Below are 24,959 nucleotides of genomic sequence, written 5' to 3' on the forward strand. Positions count from 1 at the left end.
CAATTGCAATTTCACGGTGACGTTGTCCATTAGCCGTAAATGTCCTCCATAAAGAAATTGGAAGGAGTTCCAATTAAGTACTTAATTCTCCTGAGAAATTTTATCTTGGTTTTAATGTTTCTTTGACAAAGGCGATGTTTCAGGAGACGTTATCCATGGCGTGAAACCTAATGTTGTGTGTGTGCTGTCGTAGCTTCAGAGGGAATACAATAACGTGGATTCTGCAGCAGTCAGAAATAAGCACGTGGCTCCCCTACAACCCTAGAAAGACGATACACACGTCAAAGGCGGATATACATATCAAACACCGTAACAAGAATTTTTCACAACTGTTTCCATTGTAGATATTTTTCAGGAAAAATTATGTATGTGCACACAAAAAATCAATAGTAATTGAAAGACAGTAAGACAGTGCATCTATACACCTGGCACCTAAGTGAAAGAAATTTAAAATAAATAGATAGAATATATGTTTTTAATGTAAAAACATCTTTATCTGTATATTGAAATTTTATCCATGTTAGTAAAAAGCAGGAAAAATTGTCATCAAATTGAATTTCGTCTGTTTATTAGGTATTCCGCGTGGTATTTGATATACAAGTTTTATAATGACTGATAAGACACTGTACAATATTCACAAGGGGTTGTATAGCATGTTTCCAATATATCTGATAGCACGATGCATAGAGTTTCAGTGAGTATGTGCACACGTATTCTATAGCTAAATAAATGCATTTCAAAATTATAAAAAAAACAGTATAATGAGGATATTGTACACGCATGTTATATCAACTGACGGTGACACACACCTCTATTACCATTTCTCAGAGACACATTTCCCTATTACCATCTCACAGAGACACAGTCCTCTATTACATCTCACAGAGACACAGTCCTCTTTTACCATCTCACAGAGACGCACTTCACTATTACCATCTCACAGACACAGTCCTCTATTACCATCTCACAGAGACACAGTCCTCTATTACCATCTCACAAAGACACACTTCTCTATTACCATCTCACAGAGACACAGTCCTCTATTACCATCTCACAGAGACACACTTCTCTATTACCATCTCACAGAGACACAGTCCTCTATTACCATCTCACAGAGACGCACTTCACTATTACCATCTCACAGAGACACAGTCCTCTATTACCTTCTCAGAGAGACACAGTCCTCTATTACCATCTAACAGAGACACAGTCCTCTATTACCATCTCACAGAGACACACTTCTCTATCACCATCTCACAAAGACACACTTCTCTATTACCATCTAACAGAGACACAGTCCTCTATTACCATCTCACAGAGACACACTTCTCTATTACCATCTCACAGAGACACAGTCCTCTATTACCATCTAACAGAGACACAGTCCTCTATTACCATCTCACATTGACACAGTCCTCTATTACCATCTCACAGGGACACACTCCCCTATTACCATCTTACAGTGACACAGTCCTCTATTACCATCTAACAGAGACACAGTCCTCTATTACCATCTCACAGAAACACAGTCCTCTATTACCATCTCACAGAGACACAGTCCTCTATTACCATCTCACAGAGACACAGTCCTCTATTACCATCTCACAGAGACACACTTCTCTATTACCATCTCACAGAGACACAGTCCTCTATTACCATCTCACAGAGACACAGGCCTCTAATACCATCTCACAGAGACACACTTTTCTATGACCATCTCATGGAGACACACACCTCTATTACCATCTCACAGAGACACAGTCCTCTATTACTATCTCACAGAGACACAGTCCTCTATTACCATAACACAGAGACACAGTCCTCTTTTACCATCTCACAGAGACACAGTCCTCTATTACCATCTCACAGGGACACACTCCCCTATTACCATCTTACATTGACACACTTCTCTATTACCATCTCACATTGACACAGTCCTCTATTACCATCTCACAGAGACACACAGTCCTCTATTACCATCTCACAGAGACACAGTCCTCTATTACCATCTCACAGAGACACAACATCTCACAGGGACACACTCCCCTATTACCATCTCACATTGACACAGTCCTCTATTACCATCTCACAGAGTTCTCTCACAGAGACACAATACCATCTCACAGCGACACATTTCTCTATGACCATCTCACGGAGACACACTCCTCTATTACCATCTCACAGAGACACACTTCTCTGTTACCATCTAACAGAGACACACTTCTCTGTTGCTATCTAAAAGAAAGACATTCTCTTTTACCATCTCACAAGGACGCATCTCTTTTACCATCGCACAGGGACGTGTGCCTTTATAATCTTGTAACAGTGACATTAGCTACAGAGGCAGTCCAACCTATTTTATATACCATGTAATAGAGACTTCTATTACCCTGACCCAATGGCGAACTCTTTTGCCACCATCTCTGAAAGGTCACGTGTCCGTTTGAAAATTGACATCTAACCATATATACAAAAATGGTTCCTGTTGGCAGAAAATATAAATCAACGTTATCTATCGAGGTAAAGATAAATGTGTCACTCTTACCCGTGCGGATTACAGGAACGGCCGGCTGGGATATTAGTCTAACACCTTCCTGTTCCGTCTTGACCATAACTGTTAATAGCCAGCTACTTAGGTACGCTGCAAGCGTCCGTTTTATGTCCATACATAGTATACTTTGGGGAGAAGGCAAATTCGAGAGTAATTTCGTTGTTGCCTTACATTTATGTATTGATCAAGTGTGTATATAGATCGTCAGATTTTATTTAAAGTGACATTCTGTCATCTTTCCGCCCGGCCCGTCCCATTTATCCGTGTTGTCGTACATTTGCCCGTGTCTCAGGATTACCAGTCATTAGTAGTATAGTGCAGCAGTGGACAACATCAACAATGGAGATTATGGTATTGGACTAGTAATTACATAGGTAGACTGGTGGGCTGTAATCTGGTCTGTCGTTAAGACTTTTGTTTTCTCGGTAAAACTATATACATGTATACGTAAATCCTTGTATAGAAATTGCTGAAATTCCTGATGTTGTACAACAGAAATAGACATAGTGTAAAAAAAGAATATGAAAAAAGGAAAAAATGCCCTGCTGACAGCAGTTTTGTGTAATAATGGACACCATTGTTGGCGGTTCTCATGAAATGACACCACGCATTCTAAACTCGCCACACTTGAAATTGGCGATCCGTACGAACAATGAGAGATATCTAGTGAGGCCGACATCTTGTTGGGCGAGAGTAAAAACCTGGTCCCAGTGGAATTCATGAAGCCGTAGAGCTGTATTATTCAACAGTAATACTCGCTTAAATCGCCAATCGGACAACTGTGTGTCATTCTCAATCCTCAGACCTTGTTGTCCGCCATTACTGTAGACTTGATATTTTCTTGTTCAGCCAAATACCATGTCCTGATCCTGAAAGAAAAAAAATTGCAGGCTTTATGATAACTTAAATTTTCTGATTTATTTTGCCTTTCAATCGTGTTTAAATAAAGGGTTTGTATACTCCATGAGTCCTACCTGTCTGTGCTCATCTCCAAATCAATATAACGATTGCGACCCTTGAATTTTGATAGCGGATACCTTTGTTTGAACAAATGATCAACTTTGAACTTACAATAATTGTTTGGATTAACCAAAATTGGATTGATTATATATTCATTGTTGTTCTTCAAGGGAAAATGTCACACACTCCCCGATAGTATTTATTTTTTTTGCATTTAAAAAATGTTTAGTTAATATATACCCCATCGATATTTCTTCGATACTTTCCAGGAGTTACAATCACTTTCGCTCTCTGCACCCTTGGAACTATCATCGATACTCCAGGGGTTACAATCACTTTCGCTCTCTGCACCCCTGGAACTATCCTCGATACTCCAGGGGTTACAATCACTTTCGCTCTCTGCACCCCTGGAACTATCCTCGATACTCCAGGGGTTACAATCACTTTCGCTCTCTGCACCCCTGGGACTATCCTCGATACTCCAGGGGTTTCAATCACTTTCGCTCTCTGCACCTCTGGAACCATCCTCGATACTTTGGGAGTTACAATCGCTTTCGCTCTCTGCACCCCTGGAACCATCCTCGATACTCTGGGAGTTACAATCACTTTCGCTCTCTGCACCCCTGGAACTATCATCGATACTCCAGGGGTTACAATCACTTTCGCTCTCTGCACCCCTGGAACTATCATCGATACTCCAGGGGTTACAATCACTTTCGCTCTCTGCACCCCTGGAACTATCATCGATACTCCAGGGGTTACAATCACTTTCGCTCTCTGCACCCCTGGAACTATCCTCGATACTCTGGGAGTTACAATCACTTTCGCTCTCTGCACCCCTGGGACTATCCTCGATACTCCAGGGGTTACAATCACTTTCGCTCTCTGCACCCCTGGAACTATCATCGATACTCCAGGGGTTACAATCACTTTCGCCTCTGCACCCCTGGAACCATCCTCGATACTTCAGGGTTTCAATCATTTTCGCTCTCTGCACCCCTGGGACTATCCTCGATACTCCAGGGGTTTCAATCACTTTCGCTCTCTGCACCTCTGGAACCATCCTCGATACTTTGGGAGTTACAATCACTTTCGCTCTCTGCACCCCTGGAACTATCATCGATACTCCAGGGGTTACAATCACTTTCGCTCTCTGCACCCCTGGAACCATTCTCGATACTTCAGGGTTACAATCATTTTCGCTCTCTGCACCCCTGGGACTATCCTCGATACTCCAGGGGTTTCAATCACTTTCGCTCTCTGCACCCCTGGAAACTCGATCCTCGTTACAATCACTTTCGCTCTCTGCCTGATACTCCAGGAGTTATGATCACTTTCGCTCTCTGCCCGATACTCCAGGGGGGTTACAATCACTTTCGCTCTCTGCACCCCTGGAACCATCCTCGATGCTTCAGGGTTTCAATCACTTTCGCTCTGTGCACCTCTGGAACCATCCTCGATACTTTGGGAGTTACAATCACTTTCGCTCTCTGCACCCCTGGAACCATTCTCGATACTTCAGGGTTACAATCATTTTCGCTCTCTGCACACCTGGGACTATCCTCGATACTCCAGGGGTTTCAATCACTTTCGCTCTCTGTACCCCTGGAACTATCCTCGATACTCTGGGAGTTACAATCACTTTCGCTCTCTGCACCCCTGGAACTATCCTCGATACTCCAGGGGTTACAATCACTTTCGCTCTCTGCACCCCTGGAACTATCCTCGATACTCCAGGGGTTACAATCACTTTCGCTCTCTGCACCCCTGGGACTATCCTCGATACTCCAGGGGTTTCAATCACTTTCGCTCTCTGCACCTCTGGAACCATCCTCGATACTTTGGGAGTTACAATCACTTTCGCTCTCTGCACCCCTGGAACCATCCTCGATACTCCTGGGGTTACAATCACTTTCGCTCTCTGCACCCCTGGGACAATCCTCGATACTTCAGGGTTTCAATCACTTTCGCTCTCTGCACCTCTGGAACCATCCTCGATACTCCAGGGGTTACAATCACTTTCGCTCTCTGCACCCCTGGAACTATCCTCGATACTCCAGGGGTTACAATCACTTTCGCTCTCTGCACCCCTGGAACTATCCTCGATACTCCAGGGGTTACAATCACTTTCGCTCTCTCTGAACCATCCTCGATACCAATCACTTTCGCTCTCTGCACTATCCTCGATACTCCAGGGGTTACAATCATTTTCGCTCTCTGCACCCCTGGGACTATCCTCGATACTCCAGGGGTTACAATCACTTTCGCTCTCTGTACCCCTGGAACTATCCTCGATACTTCAGGGTTACAATCACTTTCGCTATCTGCACCCTTGGAACTATCATCGATACTCCAGGGGTTACAATCACTTTCGCCTCTGCACCCCTGGAACCATCCTCGATACTCCAGGGGTTTCAATCACTTTCGCTCTCTGTACCCCTGGAACTATCCTCGATACTCTGGGAGTTACAATCATTTTCGCTCTCTGCACCCCTGGGACTATCCTCGATACTTCAGGGTTACAATCATTTTCGCTCTCTGCACCCCTGGGACTATCCTCGATACTCCAGGGGTTTCAATCACTTTCGCTCTCTGCACCCCTGGAACCATCCTCGATATTCCTGGGGTTACAATCACTTTCGCTCTCTGTACCACTAGAACCATCCTCGATACTCCTGGGGTTACAATCACTTTCGCTCTTTGTACCCGTGGAACCATCATCCATACTACAGGGGTTACGATAACTTTTTCGCTCTCTGTTACAATCACTTTCGCTCTCTGCACCCCTGGAACCATCCTCGATACTCCTGGGGTTACAATCACTTTCGCTCTCTCTGCACCCCTGGAATCCATCTCTCTGATACTCCTCGATACTTTGGGAGTTACAATCACTTTCGCTCTCTGCACCCCTGGAACTATCCTCGATACTTCAGGGTTTCAATCATACTTCGATAGGGTTACAATCACTTTCGCTCTCTGCACCCCTGGTACCATCCTCGATACTCCAGGGGTTTCAATCACTTTCGTTCTCTGTACACCTATAACCATCCCCGATACTCCAGTGGTTACAATCACTTTCGCTCTCTGTACACCCGGAACCATCCTCAATACTTCAGGGGTTACAATCACTTTCGCTCTTTGTACACCTGGAACCATCCTCAATACTTCAAAGGTTACAATCACTTTCGCTCTCTGTATCCCTGGAACAATCCTCGATACTCCAGAGGTTACAATCACTTTCGCTCTCTGCACCCCTGGAACTATCATCGATACTCCAGGGGTTACAATCACTTTCGCTCTCTGTACCCCTGGAACTATCCTCGATACTCCAGGGGTTACAATCACTTTCGCTCTCTGCACCCCTGGAACTATCCTCGATACTTCAGGGTTTCAATCACTTTCGCTCTCTGCACCTCTGGAACCATCCTCGATACTTTGGGAGTTACAATCACTTTCGCTCTCTGCACCCCTGGAACCATCCTCGATACTTCAGGGTTTCAATCACTTTCGCTCTCTGCACCTCTGGAACCATCCTCGATACTCTGGGAGTTACAATCACTTTCGCTCTCTGCACCCTTGGAACTATCATCGATACTCCAGGGGTTACAATCACTTTCGCTCTCTGCACCCCTGGGACTATCCTCGATACTCCAGGGGTTTCAATCATTTTCGCTCTCTGCACCCCTGGGACTATCCTCGATACTTCAGGGTTACAATCATTTTCGCTCTCTGCACCCCTGGGACTATCCTCGATACTTCAGGGTTACAATCACTTTCGCTCTCTGCACCCCTGGAACCATCCTCGATACTTCAGGGTTTCAATCACTTTCGCTCTGTGCACCTCTGGAACCATCCTCGATACTTTGGGAGTTACAATCACATTCACTCTCTGTGCCCCTGGAACCATCCTCGATACTCCTGGTGTTATAATCACTTTCACTGTTTGTTTTCCCGGAACCAACCTCGATACTCCAGTAGTTACAATCACTTTCGCTCTCTGTACCCCTGGAACCATCCTCGATACTCCAGGGGTTACAATCATTTTCGCTCTCTGCACCCCTGGGACTATCCTCGATACTTCAGGGTTACAATCATTTTCGCTCTCTGCACCCCTGGGACTATCCTCGATACTTCAGGGTTACAATCATTTTCGCTCTCTGCACCCCTGGGACTATCCTCGATACTCCAGGGGTTTCAATCACTTTCGCTCTCTGCACCTCTGGAACCATCCTCGATACTTTGGGAGTTACAATCACTTTCGCTCTCTGCACCCCTGGGACTATCCTCGATACTCCAGGGGTTTCAATCACTTTAGCTCTTTGCACCGCTGGAGCAATTCTCGATATTCCAGCTGTTACAATCACTTTCGCTCTCTGTACCCCAGGAACCATCCTCGCTACTCAAGTGGTTACAATCAATTTCACTCTCTGTACCACTGGAACCATCCTCGATACTCCAGGGGTTACAATCACTTTCACTCTCTGTACCCCTGGAACCATCCTCGATACTCTGGGAGTTACAATCACTTTCGCTCTCTGCACCCCTGGAACCATTCTCGATACTTCAGGGTTACAATCACTTTCGCTCTCTGCACCCCTGGAACCATTCTCGATACTTCAGGGTTACAATCATTTTCGCTCTCTGCACCCCTGGGACTATCCTCGATACTTCAGGGTTACAATCATTTTCGCTCTCTGCACCCCTGGGACTATCCTCGATACTTCAGGGTTACAATCACTTTCGCTCTCTGCACCCCTGGAACCATCCTCGATGCTTTAGGGTTTCAATCACTTTCGCTCTGTGCACCTCTGGAACCATCCTCGATACTTTGGGAGTTACAATCACTTTCGCTCTCTGCATTCGTGGAACCAACCTCGATACTTCAGGGGTGTTGCAATCACTTTCGCTCTCTGCACCCCTGGAACCATCCTCGATACTCCATGGGTTACCAACACTTTCGCTTTCTGCACCCCTGGAACTATCCTCGATACTCCAGGGGTTACAATCACTTTCGCTCTCTTTACCCCCTAGAACCATCCCAGATACTCCAGTGGTTACAATCACTTTCGCTCTCTGCACCCCTGGAACTATCCTCGATACTCCAGACTATCGGTTACCCTCAATCACTTTCGCTCTCTGCACCCCTGGAACCATCCTCGATACTTCAGGGTTACCCTCACTATCGCTCTCTGCACCCCTGGAACCATCGATACCTCGATACAATCACTTTCGCTCTCTGCAGGTTACTCCAGGGGTTTCAATCACTTTCGCTCTCTGCACCTCTGGAACCATCCTCGATACTCCAGAGGTTACCCTCACTATCGCTCTCTGATACTCCAGAGGTTACCCTCACTATCGCTCTCTGCACCCCGAACCATCCTCGATACTCCAGAGGTTACCCTCACTATCGCTCTCTGCACCCCGAACCATCCTCGATACTCCAGAGGTTACCCTCACTATCACTCTCTGCACCCCCCGAACCATCCTCAATACTCCAGAGGTTACCCTCACTATCGCTTTCCGCATACCTGGAACCATCCTCGATACTCCAAAGGTTACCCTCACTATCGCTCTCTGCATCTCTGGAACCAACCTAGATACTCCAGAGGTTACCCTCACTATCGCTCTCTGCACCCCTGGAACCATCCTCGATACTCCAGAGGTTACCCTCACTATCGCTCTCCGAATCCCTGGAACCATTCTCGATACTCCAGAGGTTACCCTCACTATCGCTCTCCGAATCCCTGGAACCATCCTCGATACTCCAGAGGTTACCCTCACTATCGATCTCTCCACCCCGAACCATCCTCGATACTCCAGAGGTTACCCTCACTATCGCTCTCCGAATACCTGGAACCATCCTCGATACTCCAGAGGTTACCCTCACTATCGCTCTCCGGATCCCTGGAACCATCCTCGATACTCCAGAGGTTACCCTCACTATCGCTCTCTGCATCTCTGGAACCAACCTAGATACTCCAGAGGTTACCCTCACTATCGCTCTCTGCACCCCTCGAACCATCCTCGATACTCCAGAGGTTATCCTCACTATCGCTCTCCGAATACCTGGAACCATCCTCGATACTCCAGAGGTTACCCTCACTATCGCTCTCTGCACCCCGAACCATCCTCGATACTCCAGAGGTTACCCTCACTATCGCTCTCCGAATCCCTGGAACCATCCTCGATACTCCAGAGGTTACCCTCACTATCGCTCTCCGAATCCCTGGAACCATCCTCGATACTTCAGAGGTTACCCTCACTATCGCTCTCTGCACCCCGAACCATCCTCGATACTCGAGAGGTTACCCTCACTATCGCTCTCTGCACCCCGAACCATCCTCAATACTCCAGAGGTTACCCTCAATATCGCTCTCTGAATCCCTGGAACCATTCTCGATACTCCAGAGGTTACCCTCACTATCGCTCTCCGAATCCCTGGAACCATCCTCGATACTCCAGAGGTTACCCTCACTATCGCTCTCCGAATCCCTGGAACCATCCTCGATACTCCAGAGGTTACCCTCACTATCGCTCTCCGAATCCCTGGAACCATCCTCGATACTCCAGAGGTTACCCTCACTATCGCTCTCTGCACCCCTCGAACCATCCTCGATACTCCAGAGGTTATCCTAACTATCGCTCTCCGAATCCCTGGAAGCATCCTCGATACTAAAGAGGTTACCCTCACTATCGCTCTCCGAATCCCTGGAACCATTCTCGATACTTCAGAGGTTACCCTCACTATCGCTCTCCGAATCCCTGGAACCATCCTCGATACTCCAGAGGTTACCCTCACTATCGCTTTCCGCATACCTGGAACCATCCACGATACTCGAAGGATTACGATCAATTTCACTATCTGCACCCCTCGAACCATTCTCGATACCCTAGAAGTTACTCTCACTATCGCTCTCTGCACCCCTGGAACCATCCTCGATACTCCAGAGGTTACCCTCACTATCGCTCTCCGAATCCCTGGAACCATCCTCGATACTTCAGAGGTTACCCTCACTATCGCTCTCTGCACCCCGAACCATCCTCGATACTCCAGGGGTTACTCTCACTATCGCTCTCCGAATCCCTGGAACCATCCACGATACTTCAGAGTTTATCCTCACTATCGCTCTCTGCACCCCGAACCATCCTCGATACTCCAGAGTTTACTCTCACTATCGCTCTCCGAATCCCTGGAACCATCCTCGATACTCCAGAGGTTGCCCTCACTATCGCTCTCTGCACCCCGAACCATCCTCGATACTCCAGAGGTTACCCTCACTATCGCTCTCTGCACCCCGAACCATCCTCGATACTCCAGAGGTTACCCTCACTATCGCTCTCCGAATCCCTTGAACCATCCTCGATACTCCAGAGGTTACCCTCACTATCGCTTTCCGCATACCTGGAACCATCAACGATACTCGAAGGATTACGATCAATTTCACTATCTGCACCCCTCGAACCATCCTCGATACTCTGGGAGTTACTCACATCATCGCTCTCCAAATTCCTCGAACCATCCTCAATACTCCAGGTGTTACGCTCACTATCGCTCTCTGCACCCCTCGAACCATCCTCGATACTCCAGGGGTTACTCTCACTATAGCTCTCTGCACCCCTCGAACCATCCTCGATACTCCAGGGGTTACTCTCACTATCGCTCTCCGAATCCCTGGAACCATCCACGATACTTCAGAGTTTATCCTCACTATCGCTCTCTGCACCCCGAACCATCCTCGATACTCCAAGGATTACGATCAATTTCACTATCTGCACCCCTCAAACCATCCTCGATACTCCAGAGTTTACTCTCACTATCGCTCTGCGGATCCCTGGAACCATCTACGATACTTCAGAGTTTATCCTCACTATCGCTCTCTGCACCCCTCAAACCATCCTCTATACTCCAGGGGTTACTCTCACTATCGCTCTCCGAATCCCTGGAACCATCCTCGATACTTCAGAGTTTATCCTCACTATCGCTCTCTGCACCCCGAACCATCCTCGATACTCCAGAGTTTACTCTCACTATCGCTCTGCGGATCCCTGGAACCATCCACGATACTCCAGAGGTTCACCTCACTATCGCTCTCTGCACCCCTCGAACCATCCTCTATACTCCAGGGGTTACTCTCACTATCGCTCTCCGAATCACTGGAACCATCCTCTATACTCCAGGGGTTACTCTCACTATCGCTCTCCGAATCACTGGAACCATCCTCTATACTCCAGGGGTTACCATCACTATCGTTGTTGAAGAGACCTATCATTTCTTTTTCATCTGTGATAATTGCATTTACCAACGAATGTAGTTGTTTCGTCAACTTAAAGGATATACACCCTTAAACTTAGATTTTCTCCCATTCGTTAACACTTCTCTTTCTGATCAAGAAACCCAAACTATATTTTTGCATACTCAGCAATATATCAACGAAATAAACAGATTTCAGCAAGCATATTTCTCTAGCCCGCTTTTCCTCACTCTTCTGAAGCCAAATATTCTATACTTTTAATATATGTGAATGACATCACTGGTATCTTTATGAAAGAAATGCGATGTTGATGACTAAAATTAATATAATCATTATGATGAAAAAGCATGCGTGTACCTGCCCCTTCTCTATGTAAGCGGGAAGTGGAAACAGATATTCCAGAGAGCAACGAGTGACAAGGAGGAAGTATACAAAGTACGGGAAGTGATGAACATTGCCAAGTTGTGAGTTTACATGGAGAAGGAGCAGGTGCATGATCTACATATAAACCAGCTATTCTCAGCATACAGAGAACGTGTTATAACCCCCACTACCCCCTGGGTGCTGATTTCAACACGAGTTTGCGACTGACAAAAAATTTCTAGAATGAAAAAAAAACATATGATAGATTTATTTTATTACTGAATTCTTGTTTTTAGTCATCAATATCAACCATGAGTATTATCACATCAAAATAAATTTACAAACTGCATTAAACTTATTCTTATGATAGCAATGATATCAAAACTTCACAATATGTGTACAAAACAAAATCAATATATTATGATTGTAAGACTTCCATGCTAAAATTCCGTATCAGAATTAAAGTGACTTCCCCTTTAACGTCGGTGGCGATTTAACTAAATACGATTTGGTATTTTTGCTCGTGTCACCAGTACCCTAAAACGTTTTTCATTGGCTGCCTATAATTGATATTGTCCTCCACACATACAAGTAACATTTTTTTACTTATAAGTTAAATAAAAAGTACCTTTATTTTGTTTTCGTTCCGTATGAGAATTTGTGAAAATCGTCTCAAATTTTTAATTTTTTTTTTATAACTGAAAAGCAAATTAAATATCTCCGAATAAAATGTCTGAATTGAAATTTATGACAGGATTTTCAAAAAATACCTAACTTTATGGACTACAACACGCAGGTTGCACGATGTGGGCTTGCAAAATCGTAAAACGAGCCTTGAGCATGTCACAGGAATGTGATCAAAACTACAAAGCTTTTCTACCTCACTGAAGTGAACACTAAACTAAAATATGGGACAATGACAAAAAAGGCATTACGCCGAAGAAAGATAACTAGAAAAAACAAAATGTTACAATTCCAGGTTTAAGTCGCTTCTTCGATTAGGCAACAGGGGCAACACGGTCATTTTACGTCCTACCTGTAAGGCAGTGATAAGCGTGGTTATTTCAATTTCCCTATTGTGAATGTTTCATTTCTGGATAGCAACGATCCTGCATCCCTAAGCTATAGTGTTTACAATTGGTTTGATATTCAAGGGCCCGATCCCAAACTTGTAAGATAGGGTTTCAAAAGATGGTTTTTGATGAAAACTATGGGGAAATTAGTCTAATTAAGTAACATTTCTTTGTGCGATATAGAGCAGTACTTGTTTGATGTTCGTTAGTTTGCCTGTTGCTTCCGTCGTTGTACACCTTGTTTTTATTTGACAATGTGACATTACTTACTTGGATTGACCAAGGTTTTCCTGGCAGGTGTCTATGAAGAAGCACAAGACGCTTACTCTTCCGTAACACCTGGTCTTATTTTATTTGTATTTTTTCAGGAGTCTCCGTGGAAATCTTTCTTTTCTTCATTTTTACCCCTAGTCTTACTGAATTTCATTTTGGATTATGATTATGTTGACAAGTTGGTATTATCTTGGTTTTTATTTATTTATTTGTAACAAACTGCAGAACAGGTTAGCGATTTTGGTCATTGGGCCTCTTGTTTTTTGGATTACTCCGAAATCCAATATGGACGCCATGGCCTTAAATATTACATAGTGTATTATTTTACAACATTTTGATTCAAGAAGAAGAAGAGGCAAAAGACGAAGAGAAATAAATGGAAGAGGGCAGACATTAAAATGATTTTGGCATACGATCCACCAATACTGGAAGAATATGTTAAATACCAAATCTGTCTATTAAATCTGCTTTGTTCTTTTCATTTTTGCGATGGTGAATTTTGTATTGGCTTCGTTTATCTTTCTATGTGTCTTTATAAAGTGTCAATATAATACGGTCATCAACTGCTCACTTCAAAGCCATTTCATCTACAGCACTGATAAATGTCATTTCATTTACAGCACTGATAAATGTCATTTCATCTACAACACTGATAAATGTCATTTCATTTACAGCACTGATAAATGTCATTTCATTTACAAATACACCATTGATTCGTGGATTAGGTAAACATTTTCAGTCAATATTTTTGAGTTCGTGTGAAAATTTGTAAGTAAATCGAGATTGTCATTTTGCTTGAATATTTCAAAAATTGAAAATTATGAACAAAAAGGTCAGCTAACAGGCAACATATGCCTTTATTAATAATCTGTTCTAGGTTGAGACTTTTTATCAATTAACAATATTGTTAGTTTGTTTTTTGTTGGTATTATGGAAATATTCTAATTTTTTTCCTATGTACACAAATAAGAAAACATGATGTTCTCAGTATGAGGAGAACAAATACTGTCGTGATGTCATCTCTTTTTTGAGGTTATTTTAAATATGTCTATATAAACTAACATGACTGACACCCATATTTAGTGTCCCTAGATCATACCACATATCGACCGGATGCAATTTACGATAACTAATTAAAAATTCAAAAAACGGATTAAACAAGCCTGTTGGAACCAAGCATATTGATTAACAACATCATGTACAGAAAAGAACGGTAATAAATACCTCGTACTAAAACAAAGCTTTACAAACTACACAAAAACCTCAAAAGTGTATCGAAATTCAGCAGGTGGACTTAGCACGTTCGACTTTTTAACGGCGATTAGGAATAAAGGGACAAAGAGAACACTACCTTTGGGAGCTTTGTTCATGTGACAACCCATGCTTGCCAGGAAAATCACACTTTGCTTCGTTTTGATGACATGTTGAAGTCCTGCTTTTGTATTCTATATACACAACAGGAAAAATCTTAGACGCGGTGTTTCAAACCATTCGTTTCAAAATACGCCACTTTAAGAATACTAACGGAATCAGACAACAAATTAATGTCAGGTATGTCATTTTGTAAATTGTGACAATCAAATTCGGTTTCCACACTCGTTCAACTAATTGTTTTTAACTATGTTTAGATGATATCATTGTGTATCATGAGAAATGTAACGTATATTGAACGTATGTAAAAAGGATTCACTACACCAGAACCCATTAGCTTCAAAATCTCCCCATATTTTAGCTTTATTTTTCCTTTGAATTTTTTGCGAAAATATTGCTTCGTAGCTAGTTATTTTAAATGTGAATACCTTTCGATAGGTTGCTTTTAAAGGTTGCATTGAATTTTATGTGGAACAGCACCATGTATGCTAATGCCTCTACACCAACATACACGACTTCTGGAAAACAATATGAGAAATTCACCTAAGGGTGAATGGGGGCGTGTCTTTGTCTCAAATAGAACATTTAAACGTCACTATGTCCAAATTGTACAACATATTTAAATGAGTTATTTAAATATGCAACAGATTTTTCCCGGTATTCCCGGTCTACGCTAGATCAGATACTATATATTATAAAAAAAGTAATTAACAAGGACTAGAAAGGTTAGCTTTTAATCTGCGAGCATATATAACTGCAGATTTACTTATTACCTTTTCATTTTCTATTAAACCTTTTTTCATTATTATTGAATTATTGTGTGTGTTTTTTTTCTGATTTTCTTTTCTTGGTTTCTATTTCGCTTGTTTGATTGTCTGTTTTGTGTGGTTTTTATTTTTGTTTTTGTTTTGTTTTGTTTTTCAATTAGGCTTTTTGTTTTTTTATTATTATTTTGTGTTTTAGGTGTTTGATTTGTTTTATTTTCTTATTTGCTTGTTTTATGTTATTTACTGCAAACTTCCTTTAATAAAATAAATATTCACAATTGTGTGAAAAAATATTAATAGAAAGAGCAACAAAACCACCTATTCGTATAACAGGGAACAACTAAGGTAGAGTTTTACGAGTAAGTCGAATTTAAATCTTTTAAAACAAAACATTTTTGATGAAGAAGAGCAGTATTAACTTCTATAGCCGTTTAAACAACACCATATATAGTAGCACATAACAATTTGTAGCCAAGAAGATCAAAATGGGGAGAGATTCAGAAACAGTTACAAGAAATAAAACCTTTTAAAAAAGGTTATCTGAAAGGTCATCTGTATAAAAAAAGCAACCTGTTAAGCAATACATGGCATTACACGAACAAATGTTACTAAGATTTTTCAATGTTGACGTTACATGGTTATTCGTCTATTTGATAAGTCCAGATCGGTTCTGTGTGTAATATCAATATTAAAGGAATTTAGCCACGGTTTTTCATGTAATGACAATCATGATGCTTGTAAACCGCTGTATCCTGTCTCTCTCAGGTTAAACCTGGTCGCATCCTCAAAATCGCTTAAACCTTTTTAATCCGATTGGCTTCCCTATTTTTCAACGATTGAAAACATTTTCCTTTCATTAATAATCCAACAATCCAAGGAATGGAGATTGCGTTTCGGTAATAATCAGCTTTATGCTTTCGTAAATTGTATTTACCAACAACAACCTTGACCTAAGTCATATGACAACTCCCACCCTGACGTCACCGTCTGTTGACATTCTGTACCGCCATCTTAGGAAGTGCCGGGGTAATATAGGACAACATTGTGTATATTGGAAATTACGGCGATTCTTAGCCACATTTGGTGGGTCTTGCCCGAAAGGGCCTGAGATCGAGATCTGCAATACCATTCTGCTTACTGGTGAGTATGCAAATGTATCATAAAGTACGTAGAGACTCAAAACATTTGTGTTCAATGCGTGCACTTTCGATTTGTGTTTGTGTTTTAGCTAGGTAAGCAACTGTCAAAACAATATTGCTTACGAGCTTGATTTCTGTCGTTGTTTTGTAGTCGAAAGAAGATGACCTTCTCCATTTTGTATGGTTATTATTCATCCAAATTGGTGAAATGAATTTCAAAATTGCAGTTTGGCATCGCTAACTCTTCAAACAATAGACTGAGGTCAAGACGCAATATAACTATCACCTTTAAACCGTACAAGATGTAGTTTCCGGAGGCACATTCTAATAGTTATTCAAGTGTTAAACTGTTTTAGATGAGAATAGTATATATGATTGACAAGTACACGCTGTCCATATTTAGTACGAATGTGAACTCTGACATCGTCAGAAATCGGTTCTCATAATGTCTTCTTATGTTAAATTATGTATTGCGATTTAAAACAGAGGTGTCATTCACAGCATGGGACATAGTTAGACGTATCATTCTATAATTATACTTAACTTAATCATACAAAAAAACACAAAACGTGATATAATTATTGAAAATAATACAGTGATTGTAATTCTAACACGACATCAGTTTTAATTAACATTGTTAATAAGTATCATATATAGGTGATCAGTTTAAGTTGAAATAACAGGTAAATGTGAAAAACAGTAATTCATAATATGCATTTTTTTTACTTATGTCTTTTAATAAAATAATATATTGAAAAATTATCAAAACCACTATAACATTCACACAATAACAGTCACGCAAAAACATGCATGATGCAACATTTTCATTGTGGTTATCAGCTTTTATATAATAGATATTGATATTTTGTTGAAAGAGGTAGGTGAAATTATGTCAAGCTCAATTGAATTTGGAAGATAAAAGTAATAAAGTCATTATATGTAGTTTGAATTTTCGAATAATTTGTTCAATCTTCTAATTATATACTTTCTATTTAGATGTTGACATTTTGTAAATAATATTCCAAATCATTCTTTAGACATTTGTGTCTTGATACAGCTAGTGAAATATTATTATACAAGTACAATTTTGAGATCAACAATACTAAGTTTTGTTTTTTTTTAAAATGACAATTTGCCAACATTTTTGGTGCCTTAGACTAATACATTTCTGGGAAAACCAATATCTAGCAAGGAAATCTAAATATAGAAACACAATGATTGTTTGGAAAACTGAGTGGTTTTATAAATAAGAACAAGTTTCAGTTTTGTTTTGGATAAACCGTGTACAGGATATTGTGAAATAGTATGATTATACATTTACTTCCTATTGTTGAAAGTTAAATGTTTTTATGATACTCCGCGTGTGTGTGATAGCAGCTGGATTATCATCTGTCCTATCTGTCACTGTGGTAAGGTCATGATTATATGTGAAGCTTTTAAAAACCTTCCCATGTACAAGTTGTCTAAATTGTTTTGACAAGGCTTAAAACTCTCTGCTTTATTGAAATAGATTTTCCTCAGATTTTGAAATATGTACAGAATCTTGATCATGGGCCAAACTGAAAAAGAGTGGTATGATATAGTTATATTTTCAAGGTTTGAAGTACATCGTTCAGCTAAGGTATGTTTTGAATGGAATGTCTGAAAATCAACTTTGAGGCTTTGAGTTTGGAATCAGACAGGCTGTTCAAAATTTAATGAGTAGTTTTAATTATGTATCACTATCAGTTTAATTCTGGCCATTCTGTCTTTGAAAAAAAAAGATAAGGAATAACTATATTATGTAAAATTTTATGTTATTGAAATTGTTTACAGACTTCAAATTTTTTTTTTTTTTTATTGAAGATGGGTCATTCATTATGTTTCAAAATATTAAATACATGTTCACTCAGACTGTATTACACGGATTTGCAAAATCAGGTATTGTATATTTATCAGCCATTCGGCATTGATTTGAAAGGAATCTACCCAGGATCTATTTACATAGTAACGTAAATGTTAAAGAATTCATTATATAATTTTCTTTGTCAGTAAGTCTGCTTGCCATGGGCATCACATGCTTTGATCTAGAATATATGCACTTAAACCCTGTGGTATTCATCAATGGTCTACAGAATTCACAAACCTGAAACCTTTGCTTACTAGTTATTGTATTGTTTGTTTGTAATTTCTGATGAATAGAATTTCCTACAAAAACACCATCCAGTTTTAATTTCGTTGATTTGTTGAGAATTTTTATGAAATTTTTGGAAATTTGTGTTTCAGTTTGATTGTTGTAGTGTCACATCAATTGATGTAAATATTGAACGGTTAAAAACAGTAGCATCATGTATGTTTCTAGATCTCCTGTTATACCAATTAGATATTTTTGAAAATTTGTTAATAGGTCCACAGGCGGTACTCGTTATGGATTGAATATAAATGCTTTATATATTGTACATGTACTGTAAAATATCTGTACATAGCTTGAATGCATTGTTTTGAAGGTAAGATTAATCACACTGTACGTATCAAGACTATTTTTATACTTCTTTGGAAATGGAGCAATTTGCTTTTAATTGAGCTAGGGAAAAAGTACAACAAAATCGCTGAAATCATCAAATAGTACAACATCTGTCGGGGTAGGTTATATTTTGATTTTCAAAGCAAATACACAACCTGCTCAACCTAACCATGAGCTGTTACCAAAACGATTAAGATTTAACTTCTATTGTTTTGGTAATTTACAGTCGAAATCGGGAAAATATGATAGATTTTGCTATTGGGAGCAGGCCTCATATTCAGCTCCAAACGAAAGAACAGTGTGCATGTGCATACATATGTCTAGTGATTGTGTATCCAATCGCATTAATTAATGTACATATGGATTTAGTGTTGACCTGAAATTGTAATCATGTGTATATATAACCATAATTGACCCATTAACCACAAGTAAGAAGATCAGAATTGGTCATGACGAGGTATAATACACTTTTTCATTAAGGACAACGACAGTAAATTCTTTATATTTCTGTTACAGTTACCAATGGTAAAATAGTGTTCTTCTGTTACTGGGACCAAAGGGGTGGAGTAGGGGGTGGATTTGCTTAAACATAAACTAAAACCTTCTTGGTTGTACACAAAAATGTGTATTTAAGCAGACCAAATGTTGTGCTAGGTATAAATGGGGGAGGGGCATTTATAGGGACATGGACACTTAATGGGTTGACTATTGTAATAACAGTACTAGCTACCTTAAATCTAAGACCATGAAAATATCTTATTTACTGGCGTGTGAAAAAATGTGATTAGAATCAAAATTTATACACTTCTGTCATACATGTACATGGTATATACTGAATTATACTTTGCATGCTGAATATAGCCTCTGCCTATATCTGCACAACACTAGGTAGGTCTTGCTACCAGACAGTTACAGGAAGTAGACAACACTGTTAACAGTGATGCAAGTTTTGAGGTTTAGCAACTCATGACAATCTGTATGTACAGGAAGACTGTAGATTCACACTTATAATGTACATACTAATAGCACTTAAGTTTTCTCAACACTTCCTGGTTTTGAGGTTAACATTTTTTTTTATCAAAAAAAAATGTATTTACAATAAATTGGGTCTGTTTGTATTTTTAAAGGTTTAACATTTCAGAAAGTTTGAGTATTTCAAAATAAAAAAAAAAACCCAAGTTGACAAAGGATAAAAGAGTTATGTAAGTATGGAGCATTTCATACTTTTTCAAATAACTCTGATCACCTGTATTAGTAATAAGGAAACAAAGGATTACAGTGATGTATCTACCTTGACAATCTTGTCAGATTGGTAAGGGCCGAGATGGCTTCACAGTAAATTATTTGACAACCCTCCTACGTTAGTATCAGTTGACATGGCTGGTACAATGGAGAATGCTTCTTTGGCTAATTTAGTGAATTTTCACACTAGCTACCTATAAGTTCAATTCCTGTCGGGATGCTTGGCAGTAATGCATTTTCTCCATGTTCTGTTACATTTGTACAAAATAAAATCGCACAGTTTGTGTGGCATTTTTTTTAAGATTCTTGGCTGAATATTAAAGAACTATTATGGAAAAGAGGGAGTAGTGTTGAAAATAACAGATTTTGTTGTGTGTACATAAGTTTTTCAGTACAGTGTAGATCTCTAGAGATCTGTTGACTGACAGAGCTTGCTTCTTTTCCTTAGTTGGGACTCAGTGGACTATCACATCGTAGAATGGGGATTGATTCCTGCTGGACCATATAGTAGAAATACTATTGAATTTCTTGGGATCAGATTTATGGAGTGTTGTGGGTCCCACAGGAAAAGTCTGTATATATGTAGCTAGGAACTCCAAAAATCATCAGTACATACTGGTATATTTATGCATACTCAGTATATAATTCTGCTTTAAATATAGGGGAAACAGACATAATTTGCTTTTGTGAGACTCTTTAATGAAAATTATGCTTCAGATAACATCTTTTTAATTTTTTTTTTTTGCCGTAATATGTAAAAAAAGATTGTAAAATAATGAAATACATAACTATAGTTAATGTGTCCAGGGCTCTCATGCGCCATTTTGGGACTGGGGCCCGGGGCCCTTTGAATTGGGAAAAATAATGCTGTTTTTCTTAGAATTGGGAAAAATTGGGGTCTAAATTGGGGAAAAAAAGATACTATTTTGCATTGGGAATCCCCAAATCTGACAGATCGAGAGCCCTGGTGTCAAAATTCTTTTTTTAACAGGACAATTTATTCTAAAGCTTTTAGATTCTAAATGTGTGCTGCATGGTGTGCAATGATCCTTTTTAGTCTTTTTCTAAAAGTACATCAGACAGGTGTGTGTGTACTGGTACATACAATATAGGTAATACTATGTGTGGTGTACAATTTGTGAAATGGCTAAAGGACATTCAGGAGACAGATCCTAATGATAACAAACAATCAATTATCTGTACTGGTTTTAGTATAGTGTGTATCGACCAAAGAATTTTAAATAATTTGTCTTTGTCACAATACACAATATCCGATACGGACACCGATACGGACATGTTTCACTAGCAATAGGATTGCACCAAGTATGAAAATAAATACATAGAGTTTATTGTTTTACACAATGTCAATCTGCATGGAAATTTACAGTGAATACCAGACTAACTTTGTATTTCTTAAGTTATTATATGGTTAGACATTCAGAAAATGATTTTGAAGTCAATTTGATAAATTTTTTTTATTAAACTCCAATTTTGTACGGATTGAAAAGAAGAAAGATCGAATGATCTCACAATGTTGAGTCAAGTGTACATGCCTAGGACATCTTCCTGTTCTGTTGATTATTTAACATTAAAATGTAATATGGTACAATAGTTGAAGTAAATTGCTAGGAAATAGCTCAATAATTAATTTCATGTCATAAGTGTAATTTTTTACTGATGGCATTTTTTTGTTGGATAATTTAAAAACAAGAAAATACCTACAAGTGAACAAAATCTTAATCCAAACTCAAATTTAAAAATACAAGAAGAATAAGACCAGGTGTTTTGGAAGAATAAGCGTATTCTGCTTCATCAACGACACCTGTCATGTAAATCCTGATGAATCCAAGTATGTAATGTCACATTCTCAGATGAAAACAAGGTATAGGGCAGCGGAGCCAACAGCTAGAAAAATGAGCATCAGACATGTCCTGCTGCAAAAAGTAATATTTCTCGATGAGATCAGTGTATGAGAATCACAAAACTTCACAATTTTCATCAACCTGTGTTGTTTGAAACCCTAAGTAATGTGTTTCTCTGTCAGTTGGCCATATCTTGCATGAAAATTCTGATATATGAAACATAATACTAATTCATACACATTGACCCACCACCTGCAAGCTGGCAGTGATAAAAACAGTTGTTTTCTGTATTTTATCACCAATGAATAAGTGATAGTAACTTAATATTGAACATGGGAAGGGTATCATATTTTCCAGCCTTTAAATTGCATCCGGGTATTCGCTACATGACAGGTTTTTAGCAATTTTCACGATATCAACCACATATAAACTACACCTTTTCTTATGATATGATGACCACTGTTGTTGACGTTTGATATACCGGTAACAGATAACGAGAGGCAATTTATCAAGATTGTCAGTGTAACATTTAATAAAGTTTACTGATGAATTTTGTGCTAATAATTCTTTATTTTATGGTTGTATTTTTAGCCTACCATCATCAGATTAAGGTTGTTATCACTATTTCTTGAAAAGTAAGAGATGGATCTCTCTCTCCAATTTAATATATAGTTGTGCCCATGTAATTTTGGGACTTATCAGAAAAGCAAAATGACTGAAAGGCAGCCATCTTGGATTTCGACTTTGAAAGTTTGTTATTGCTATTGCTTGAGAAGTACTGGATGGATCTTTCTTAAATTTCATATGTAGGTCCAAATTGGTTGTGCTCATTTGATTTTGGGTTCTAATGAAACAAAACAAAATGGCTGACAGACGGCCATCTTGTATAGTTAACTTTGAAAGAATGTTATTGCTATTTCATGAGATGTACTTGAAAGATATTTCTTAAATTTCATATGTAGGTTCAAATGGGTTGTGTCAATTGTTTTTTTGGTCTGATCAAAGAAACAAAATGTAGCATAAGATTGCGATTGGTTCTACACAATTTGTTTCAGTCACAAACTTATAGTACCCGTAAAATCCAGTTTATGGCCTCTTGTACTGGTATTACATTTTTTTCCCCATTCTGCCAATGTTTTGGTTTGGCAGTACTGGCATATAAGCAGCACACTCGACTCACAAGGAAACATTTGTCATTACCTAAATTACGCACTTGAGGGATCACAAATCCAATATTAAAATGTTATTTTATATATATATCTGTGAATGATGCAGTATACTTAATACAAGGTGCCTTAATTTTCCACCAGAATATCTAATGTAAGCTTTTCGTTTTGTGTAAAAATATAAGTTTTGAAAGATATTAATTAATGAATGGCATTGATTGGAATTCATTAATTTGATCAATTTTGATTTGATTTAAAAATAAATGTTTTGAAGTCCGGTGTGTATAAGCAAGGTGATAATTGTATTGATAAGTCTTGTACTCTGATTTGCTAATTAATCTTACATAACTTACACTAATTAAAGATTTAAAGGAAGATAACTTTAACATAAATCACGGCAGCAAAGGACTCTGTTTTTGCATCTTTATTCGAGAAACACAAATTTCGTAAATGTTGTTGCTGAATGTAGGACAAGCTGAATTCTTGATAAAATGGTGATTCATAATAGAATGTTTTGACTTCAGTTTGAAAATATAGAGTTCAACACGTACTTTTGCAATGGACCAAGTGTTACATATCTATGTTACTGTATATCAGAAAGAGATCTGAAATTTACCAAGTTGACATGCTAAAAGAATTTTATCTTTATAGTTCGTCTTGTAAATACTGTTTAGAAAATGATAAAAAACGATATCTTACAGACCTTCAAAGTATATTTTATGTGTTCGTTGTGTAACAAAATTAAATATATATTATTAAATGTAATGAAGCAGTGCTTGCTATGTACCTGGAGTTGGAGAGAACAAAGAGATTTAAAAAAACATTCAAACTTTGTTTCTGATTTAGCCATCTTCAGTTTTTCATTGAAGAAATGGACATCAATTTTTATCTTTCATATTTGCGTTCTGAATAATGGTGAAAACTAACGAACCTCTGGAAATTTGACTGTACAGTGGATGTACATTTGGAAAATTGCCGCGATAGCTCAGTCCGTTAAAATGTTGATCTTCACGTAACCTCAGGGGAAGATCCGAGGACAGTAATTCAAAGCCTTACCTGTAGCCATTTGTGTTTTTCAGGAAACTTTGCGAAACAGACCAGTCTGTGCTAATGTGGTGTCATTTGGTAAGACACTTTAGCCAAATTGCTCTTGATAGCATGTGACGGGCCGCCTGTATGGTTTTCAGTGAGGTAGTTCCTGCTACTTTAAGGAAAACTCAGCTCGATATGACACTGGTTGTTCACAAACGATAAAAACTCAGTAGATGGCATTTTTGTATACAGTTTCATTACAATTCCTGCTACCTCTCCATACATACGTAGTATTATAAATATCGCATTTATTGATCTTAAAACCAGCTTTTTATTCGACCAGCTGGGTTCTGCAGTGCAATATCCGTTCAAACCTCCAGTCCAGTTTTGTCTGGCATGCCTTCA

General features: G+C 39.4%; 1 protein-coding gene across 1 annotated transcript in view; it reads left to right on the plus strand.

The window, feature by feature from the left end:
• Positions 1–16,668: 16,668 nt before the first annotated feature.
• Positions 16,669–24,959, plus strand: part of LOC132555946 (myotubularin-related protein 3-like) — a 37,337-nt gene continuing 29,046 nt past the window's right edge. The window contains exon 1 of the mRNA XM_060220316.1: positions 16,669–16,750. The gene's annotated coding sequence lies outside the window, so the exon portion shown is untranslated. The remainder of the gene's footprint in view (positions 16,751–24,959) is intronic.

Source organism: Ylistrum balloti, unplaced genomic scaffold (genome assembly GCF_031769215.1).
Source record: "Ylistrum balloti isolate Yb309-2 unplaced genomic scaffold, AGI_CSIRO_Ybal_v1 Utg370530, whole genome shotgun sequence".
Taxonomy (NCBI): domain Eukaryota; kingdom Metazoa; phylum Mollusca; class Bivalvia; order Pectinida; family Pectinidae; genus Ylistrum; species Ylistrum balloti.